The sequence below is a fragment of the Prionailurus bengalensis genome, chromosome F2 (assembly GCF_016509475.1).
Source record: "Prionailurus bengalensis isolate Pbe53 chromosome F2, Fcat_Pben_1.1_paternal_pri, whole genome shotgun sequence".
NCBI lineage: Eukaryota > Metazoa > Chordata > Mammalia > Carnivora > Felidae > Prionailurus > Prionailurus bengalensis.
This window is the reverse complement of record NC_057353.1, coordinates 39,896,070-39,905,000: the sequence shown is the minus strand read 5'-3', so window position 1 is coordinate 39,905,000 and position 8,931 is coordinate 39,896,070. Positions and strand designations below refer to the sequence as shown.

The 8,931-nt window shown below is 35.8% G+C and overlaps 1 protein-coding gene across 6 annotated transcripts in view; it reads left to right on the top strand.

Annotated features, from left to right (window-relative positions):
* Positions 1 to 8,931, top strand: part of TRIQK (triple QxxK/R motif containing) — a 139,502-nt gene that overhangs the window by 35,691 nt on the left and 94,880 nt on the right. The gene's annotated exons all lie outside the window — the stretch shown is intronic.

The following is an 8,931-nucleotide window of genomic DNA, read 5'->3' as shown; positions in this document are numbered from 1 at the left end:
AAATAAACAAGATAAATGAAACAAAAAACCCAACTCCTCTGTAGTTCATTCCCTTTGACTGTAGTACCTACCCTTGACGTCTCTTTACTCCTGTTAACTGTGGCCACCCAGGTCACTCCTCTGTCATCCTGACTTAGGGTCTTTCCACCTTAGCCCAAATCCTTCCACCATCCTGGGTGCCTTCACTATCCACATGTGTAGTGTACTATCCTGGCCTCTCATTTCCTTAACTTGTCTGCCATATGGTTTTCCTATTACTTTAGTCACCCTGGATCATAACCTGCTTCATTTCAGTAATAACACCAATCACCTCATACTCTCTATTAATAAACATTAGTTCTCTGGTCAAAGAAACTCAAGCTCTTTCATTCTCAAAACTTTGATTATTTGACCTCATCCAAATCTTTTAAGTCCAAAAATCGGTCCGCTTTCTGCTTAACTCTACATCCCCCTGCTGTCTTCACTTCCTTCTCTAGCTTTAGACACCATGGCATATCACTTTACCCACTTTTTATAGTATCCTAGACTTTTCTGCCCCACTGCCCTTCTGTCATGCCTCTCTGGGAAAACCTAAACTTTGCTTCATCCAGCTGTCTACCCCTTCCCCAAACCAGCAGCGAGCAGCTAAGCACTCAGCAAAAAACATGCTATTTTCAATCATGTAGTTTAATGCGACCAAGGATTCATGGTTACCAAATTAATTCAGTCTCTTAATGTTTCTCATTAATTCTGTTTTCCCTGGACAGCCCTTTCTGTTTTTCACCAGCATCAATTCCAGCCTCTGTGGTCTCAAATCTCCAAAGTCCCTACCTTCCATTTCACTCCTAGGAGACAGTGTACCTCTTACTTCATAGTGTGAACGTGGAGCTGCCCAGTGGAGCTTCCTCTAATTCAGACTCTGCCAAACTTCACAAGAGGTATTCTCACCTGCCCCCCTTCCCTCTTTCCTGCTAACATGAAACAGGTCGTTTGCTGTGATTATCAGTTCAAGTGTGCACTGAGTCCTATCCCGTCCTGCCTACTTGAAAAGCACAATCATTTTTTATTTTTTTCCTGTCTCTTCACCACCTCCCTCCACTGGCTCCTTCTACTTATTATTTAGACTGACTCAAATTTCCCTCTGCATTCAAAAACAAACAAGCAAGCCCTCAAGAGTAAAACAAAACAAAGTATATATATATATATACATATATATATACACATATATGTATATATATATATATGTATATATATATAAATCTTCCTTAACCTCTCCCTTGCTCTCTGCATAGTATCCCCTTCCTTTCCCTTATTTTATTTTTTTGTAAATTTTTTAATGTTTATTTTTATTTTTGAGAGAGAGAGAGAGAGAGAGAGAGAGAGAGATACAGAGGGGGAGGGGCAGAGAGAGGAGACACCGAATCTGAAGCAGGCTCCAGGCTCCAAGCTGTCAGCACAAACCTGATGCAGGGCTCTAACTCACGAACTGTGAAATCATGACCTGAGCCGAAGTCTGAGACTCAACCAACCAAGCCACTCAGGTGTCCCATTTTTCCTTATTTTATAGTAGATTTGTCTATACTTTCCATGTCTACTTTCTCACCTCTTACATATTCCTTAGCCCATGGGAAGTAAGTGTTTCAATGAGTGTTTCAGGGAAGAAGCAGGGGTCATCATTGTTAAATGATGTTACCAGGGTGTGTAAAACTGATGAATACTCCTTTAATTTAGGTCTAAAGGAGCCATTGCTTCTTTCACTCAGCATAGTAATTTTGAGATTTATCTCCATTGTTGCATCTTACCAGTATTTTTTTTTGACCGAGTAATATGTATTACTATGTAAATAGTTTTCTTTCTTTCTCTTTCTTTCTTTCTTTCTTTCTTTCTTTCTTTCTTTCTTTCTTTCTTTCTCTGCATAAATAAGCCACAGTTTATCAGTTTATCTGTTGATCAACATGGGGGCTATTTCCAGTTTTTGGCTATATGAGTAAAAATACTATGAACATCCTTGTACAAAGTTTTTTTTTGTGGGCGTATGTATTTATCTCTCTTAGGTAAACACCTAGGAATGGAATTGCTGGTAGTTAACTTTGTAAGAAATTGCCTATTTTCCAAAGTGGTTGTCAATTTACACTCCCATCAGTAGTGTACAAGAATTTTGGTTGCTCCACAGCCTCCCAATATTTTGTATAGTAAAGTGGGTATCGTAATATTTTAATTTGCATTTTGCTGATCACTGATGGTGTTGAGAGCTTTTCATGTGCTTATTTGTCATCCATATATCTTCTTTGGTGAAGTTTCTGTTCAAGTCTTTTGCCCATTTTTGTATTGGGTTGTATGACATATATTACTGAATAGTTCTTTACACATTCTGGAAGCAAGGTCTGTTTTCAGATATAGATTTTCTGAGTATCTATAATTCACATTTATTTTTTCCTGGTATCTTTTGATGAGCAAAAGCTAGTTTACATCCCCCTTTTTTTTCTTTTTTGTCTTTATGATCTATTCTATTTGTGTTCTTTTTTAAAATTTTTTTGCACGTTTATTTTTCAGAGAGAGAGAGGGCACAAGCACAAGTTGGGGAGACAGAGGGAGAGGGAGAATCCCAAGCAGGCTCCATACTGTCAGCACAGAGCCCCACGTGGGGCTCAAACTCACAATCCATGAGATCATGACCTGAGCTGAAATCAAGAGTCGGATGCTTAACCGACTGAGCCACCCAGGTGCCCCATATATTGTGTTCTAAGAAATATTCTCTTGTCCAAGGTTGTAATAATAATCTCTTTTTTCCCCCCAGTAGCTTTATTGCTTTAGCTCTTTTGTTTAGGTCTGTAATCTATCCTCAATTTATTTGTGTATGTGATATGAGATAGGGGTCCAATTTTTGTTTTGTTTCCTTACAATGATATGCAACTGTTCCAGCAGTATTATTTATACTGTATTCATTTTAGTTCCATCATATGGCTGAAGGGTGGGTCCCAATGACTAAGATTCCTTTCCTGGAATATGACTTTTGGGGTTACACTGCCAACTATCTTACAGTTACTTACAAATTTTTATGTCAGTGTTGGCAGGTGATCAGGATTTTAGAAATCACCTTTGCACAGTTCAAGTTTTGACATATTCTTTCTGCAGCTATAAGGGAAATTAATTTGGCAAAGGGAAGATGTGGTCACTTGGATCTCTGAAAACATTAGGAAGACCACTGATTAGTTCTTTAGTTTTACATAGTAGGAATTTATTCCTGCTTATAATAAATTATCTCAGAATTACATTAGGTCAAAGTATACATTGTCTGCTTGGATGCTGTGTCACACTTTGATAGTCTCCCAAATGACCTATTTTTTTTTCATGTTTTTAAGCGTGGAGAATTCTCTCTAGAGATCTGAATTACGTGCCCTTGCTTGAAATAATAAAACATAGATTCCACAAGTGGGGGAATATGGAAGTAACATTTAAAGTACATTTCAGAGCATGGGTAAATTCATGAAAATGTGAATGAGCTTGTCAAAATCATGGAACTAAAAGCTGAGTTTGATAGTGCACCAGAACATGGGTAAGGAACACGTGACAACTTGGGTCATTGATGGTTTTTAAATGTTTTTGCTTTATATGGGAAATGGGTTATTATTTGGATAACTTATATGTTACTTATGTAATCAGCTTTGAATTTTTAAAACATCACTCTGGAAATAATGAATGCACCAGATGAGGGACAAATGCATTCTTTATTTACTACTTTGTTCATCCCAACATCTGGCATAAGATTGTATTTTCATGATTGGTTCCCAATTCTGACTCAGCCATAACTAAACATCTTTTATGACTATTTATAGTGTCATACTTAAGTAAGATTTTTTTTTAAGTAAGGGTCTTTTAGCCTTAAAAACTGAGATTATTATTTTTTCTGTGGTCATGGGTTGAATTTTTTTAATAACCTGTGTTTTGATCTGTATTTAAATGTCACAGTCTGGAATGAATGCTCTTTCTGGAAGCAGAGACATATGTGAAGGTTTCAGGTTCCTTATTTCTTTACTCGTTCTTTCTGGATTTCATAAAAAAGGTATAAATGAGCAATAAAATAACTTTGTTGGAATTGCGATAGAATATTGCACTACCTTTGTTTGTTTTTAAAGGTCACATATTGTACTTAAAAATACGTGTGGCAAATTGCTGTGTAAAATTCAGGTTAAGAAAGGATATGAAAAACAAAAACACTCTCTTTAATCTGAGAAGTCCTGAAGAGTGTAAAGTTTTAATTAAATACAAATTAATTATGAAATATTTTAATATGCAATTTAGGTATTAAATAAAATTAGCATTTTTCTTCCTTAAGTATGTGTTATCAAGTTTCAAGAATGTTAAAAACTTCTCTGATGATTTAATCTGAAATCATTCCTACAGCAAAATTCATAAATAATAAATATTATCTTATTAATCCATATTTTAGTTTAGCTGGGTCTCAGAGCAAGTTAGTTCCTCAGGGAATGTGGTGTTCTTTATAAAAGAAGGTGATGAGATGTAATCTCCAAGGAATTAAATTGTGAAAACAATCTCGGTATTGTACATGCTAATATAAATCTGTTATTCCCTTTCCGCATCTATCACAACACATTTTAAATTGTGGCTGATCTTGTATGCAAATAGCTGTCTTATTAGAAATTGCAGCTCTGTGTGCTCATGTCTCCCTGGATTTCTTGGGAGTTTGCTATCTAACCATCAAAGCAATAGAAATGAATGATGATTGCTGCAAGGCTTTGAAGAACAAAGAAAAGTCAGAACGTTTTAGAGGTTCTAGATGTCTGAGGCATTGACAGTTTGCACCATACACATGAATGGGTATCTCTTTACATCATTTAGAATAGCCTCAATGTGTTTATTAGAAAAGAAAATATTTTTCTACCTTCTTGTGTTTGTCACAGCTAATAAATGTAGGGCATTTGTGCGTGTGTGTGTTCTCTAGGCCTTTTTTGTTTGTTGCAACATTTGGTAAAATTTTATTTTGCTTAAAGAATAGAATAGAATACATAAAGAATGGAATGATTTCAAAGAATAAAGGTTTAATTTTTGAAATTTTGGTTAAGGATTATCAGTCACTAAAATAATTAGGAACAAAAATTAGAAACAAAAATCAAACTAGCTCCTCTCTATTGTATCTCTTAGGTTGAAATTCTTTTAAAGTTTTTATATTCATAGGTTATATAAACGTAAAATGTATCTATTCACAGAGTATAAGCCTTTATAAAAATATAGGGTATCACCAAAAATATTTTGGTATCGCTTTGTTTATTAGTTTGTACAATTTAAAAAAAGTAAAATCTAATTTACTTTGGTGGGTAGATTTTCTTTATGGATCCCTTACTTTTTTTATTTACTACAGGTAAGGAATGAATAAAAATACTCGCCTCTAAAGTGTTATGTCTGTTAGGATGTTGGTTTAAATGACCAGGAAGGAATTAAGGGAAGCATAGTGAGTGACCATTTGGGTAGCTAGGCTTAGTAATTTGCTTTTTAAAATTTAAGCTATTCCATGAAGGCAACAGACAAAACTAAATTGAAGGGGTAATAATGCCTCGTGTATGTATTTATTTAAACTAACTTCTCTCCTCAAATGGAGTGATATTTTTTCTAGCCCCACATAATCAAGATTAAAATAACTTGACTCCTCCTTGCAATTAATAAATGCAAAATACTATGCAAATGGTTGCTATATGAATAAATTATAATATATCTATTGATATTTTTTATGATGCTTGTATTAAAGTTCTGAATAATCACAAGTGAGAATATAGGATTAGGTGATGTCTTGGTTTTAGTTCTGAAATTTTAAAGTTAAACTACATGGTGTATGAGAAGTGAAGATTTTATTTATTTGACTTTTTGTCTTACCTTGCACATTCCTAAATATTACCATAATATTAAATATGAAGATTATTATGGATAGAAAAATATTTTTTAACTGAATTTATGTTTTTACACATAACTGGTAATTATTAATTTGGGGATGCCTTTTACTGTGTTATGGACCACTGTTAGGATTGTTCAGTGTGACCATAAATATAAATAAACAATACAGTTTGATATGAACAGATTTCAAAGGCATTTGGCATTTGAGAACCGTAATAATGCTCTTTAGGAAAATTACAGTTTAATAATTTATGTGAAGACATCTATACATACTTGTTTTAGTTAGGATGATACTACCTACTGTAACAAACAAATATAAAATGTATAGAGGCTCAAATGCTGCAATGATTCCTGTTGTCACAGCAGTGTGAAAGAAGAAAATAAGTTACTTGAGTAGCTTTCCTTCATGCAGTCATTCAGGATCCAGGATGTCATAGACTCTGTCATCTTCATCAGATTATTTCCAGTAGCACCCTGGGGGCCGTCTCCATTTCAGCCAGATGAATAAGAACACATGGAAAATTTTTATAGGTTAGTTCTAGAAGTAGAAAACTCTAATTTATCTATTTTTTTTGTTGGCCGAACCTCAGTCACATGCCCATAGCTAGCAGCAAAAGGAAAATTGTCAAGTGAGCTCAGGGGAAAAATCAAAAACAAAAACAAAGCAAAAACAAAGGTATACATATATTTTAGTAAGCAGCCAGCAATTTTTCGTATAGTCCACCATTCTGGTCGTGAAATAGCCATGCACATCCTCTTTCCTGCCTCTTTAGTAGGTTGATCTTAAAGTTTCCCACTTACTGTATCCGCACAGAGTCAAGTATCAAGCCAGTGCACAGTTCTCCCTCTTAGGTTGGAAGGTGGTTCCTTGAAGTTTACTGACTATGAAATTTTCCTAATGGCAAAGCAGAGGATAACTGCTTCATATCTCCTATAATCACTCCCATTTAGAAAGGGAAGAATGGGAAGGGTGAGAAACACAGCAATCACTGACCCAGCATGACCATGAAACCTGCTGTGCACAAGGGTGCATGAGGCCACTGAGAAGGTCCATTGTCCCGACAGAAATTTCTTGCTTGGATCCTAATTATGGTCCTTTTAGAGAAGTTCCCTTGCCCATTTTTTCTATGGCTCTCCCTTCTGGATGGTTCTCCTTCCAGGTCACATGTGAAGAGGATGTTACAAATCTAGAATTTGCCTTCCTTGGGGGCTGCAATCTGTTGGTTTAAGTTTAGAAGTCTAGGAATTGATTTTCATTCATATACCTTTTTTAGACAAAGTTGGTTTCCTTGTAAATGTAATTCCCTCAGATTTTAGTAACTTTCTTACCATTTCTAGTTAATTCCATGTGACACTGCAATTTCTTTTCCAGACATCTGCTTATTTTCTATGTTACAGAACCCCTGCACTTCTCTGTTTCTACCCAAATACTGGCTGCCTCTGTGATCTGAAACAATAGGTTCAGGTGAGAGGGGAACATCCCAATCGGCTCTCTCTCTCTCTCTCTCTCTCTCTCTCTCTCTCTTTCTGTCTCGTTTTTTAACTGAGAAGTCTTTTTTTTTTTTTACATTTATTTATTTTTGAGAGACAGAGAGAGACAGAGCACAAGTGGGGGAGGGGCAGAGAGAGAAGGAGACACAGAATCTGAAGCAGGCTCCAGGCTCTGAGCTGTCAGCACAGAGCCCAACGTGGGGCTCGAACCCACAAACTGCGAGATCATGACCTGAGCCGATGTCGGAAGCTCAACCGACTGAGCCAGACAGGTGCCCCTAACTGAGAAGTCTTAATGGGCCTTTATTCTTCAAAGCCCTTCTCACTTTTATGTCTTGCCATTTGGCTTTTAGAAGAATTTGGCTTTTTCAACATTGTTATTCCCCAAATTACCAAGCTTGTTATCATTTTATATTTTTGCTTATGAATTGGCCAGTTCTTGTCTGACCGCATCTTTATTTTGTAGTTCCTTATTAGAAACAGCGAGGAGCAATTTCCAGGCATCATTCAGGGAACAATTAAGTCTGTAATAAATAGACTTCACCAACATATATAAATTCTCAATCACAATAGAATTTCATTCCTCTTTCAGTAGAGTAGTATGATGGTAAACAAGTCAGAGAGAGTATCCTCTTCTACCACAGGCTGACCAAGGTACTATGTTCTCAATATGTACCCTTAAGGTTTGTTGGGGGATAATTTACATTCCAGCCAATTGGAAGGGGAAAGATAATGCAGCTGTCCACAAAGGAGATTTCTAATCTTCGGGTTTGGGAGTGACACATAGTACTTCCATTCATATTCTGTTGGCAATTACTCAATTATATATTTGAAGTGAGGCTAGGAAATATAGTTTAACTCTGTGCCAGGAAGACAAAGGAGAATTTGGATTTTGGTGAGTAGGTTGTAATCTGTGCCACATACATATTTTTTTAAGTTTTCATTTAAATCCAGTTAGCAGTGTAATATTAGTTTCAGATCTGCATTTTAGTGATTTTGGCACTTTGATACAACACCCGGTGCTCATCACAAGTGCACTCTTTAATCGCCATCACCTATTCTGCCCATCCTCCCACTCACCCGCCTTCTAGTAACCATCGCTTTGTTCTCTATAGTTAAAAGCCTCTCTTTCTTGTCACCCCCTCTTTGCTCATCTGTTTTGTTTCTTAAATTCTACATATATCTGCCACATATTTAAATCCATTAAAAATAATAAGGTTTGAATGTTATGTTGTGGATTAAATCAAACAGTGCATATAATGTAGTAAGCATGAGAATATTAGTAAATGGTAGTAGTTTATACTGTTTTCAGAAGGAGAGACAGCACTAGAACTCAAATTTAGGCACTTTTGTCTACTGTGTCATGCTTTTTAAAACAAAATGTAAAGTGTCTGAGATTCAAATATTAGTTTTTATTTTGTAACATGGTAGATAATTGGAAAGAAACATTCTGCCAATAGCATGCCTACAACCCCCACCTATCTGAATGAACAGTACATGATTTTCACATTTACAGATAATACTCTCTAATAGTTTGGTTTAATTGAGTATTGA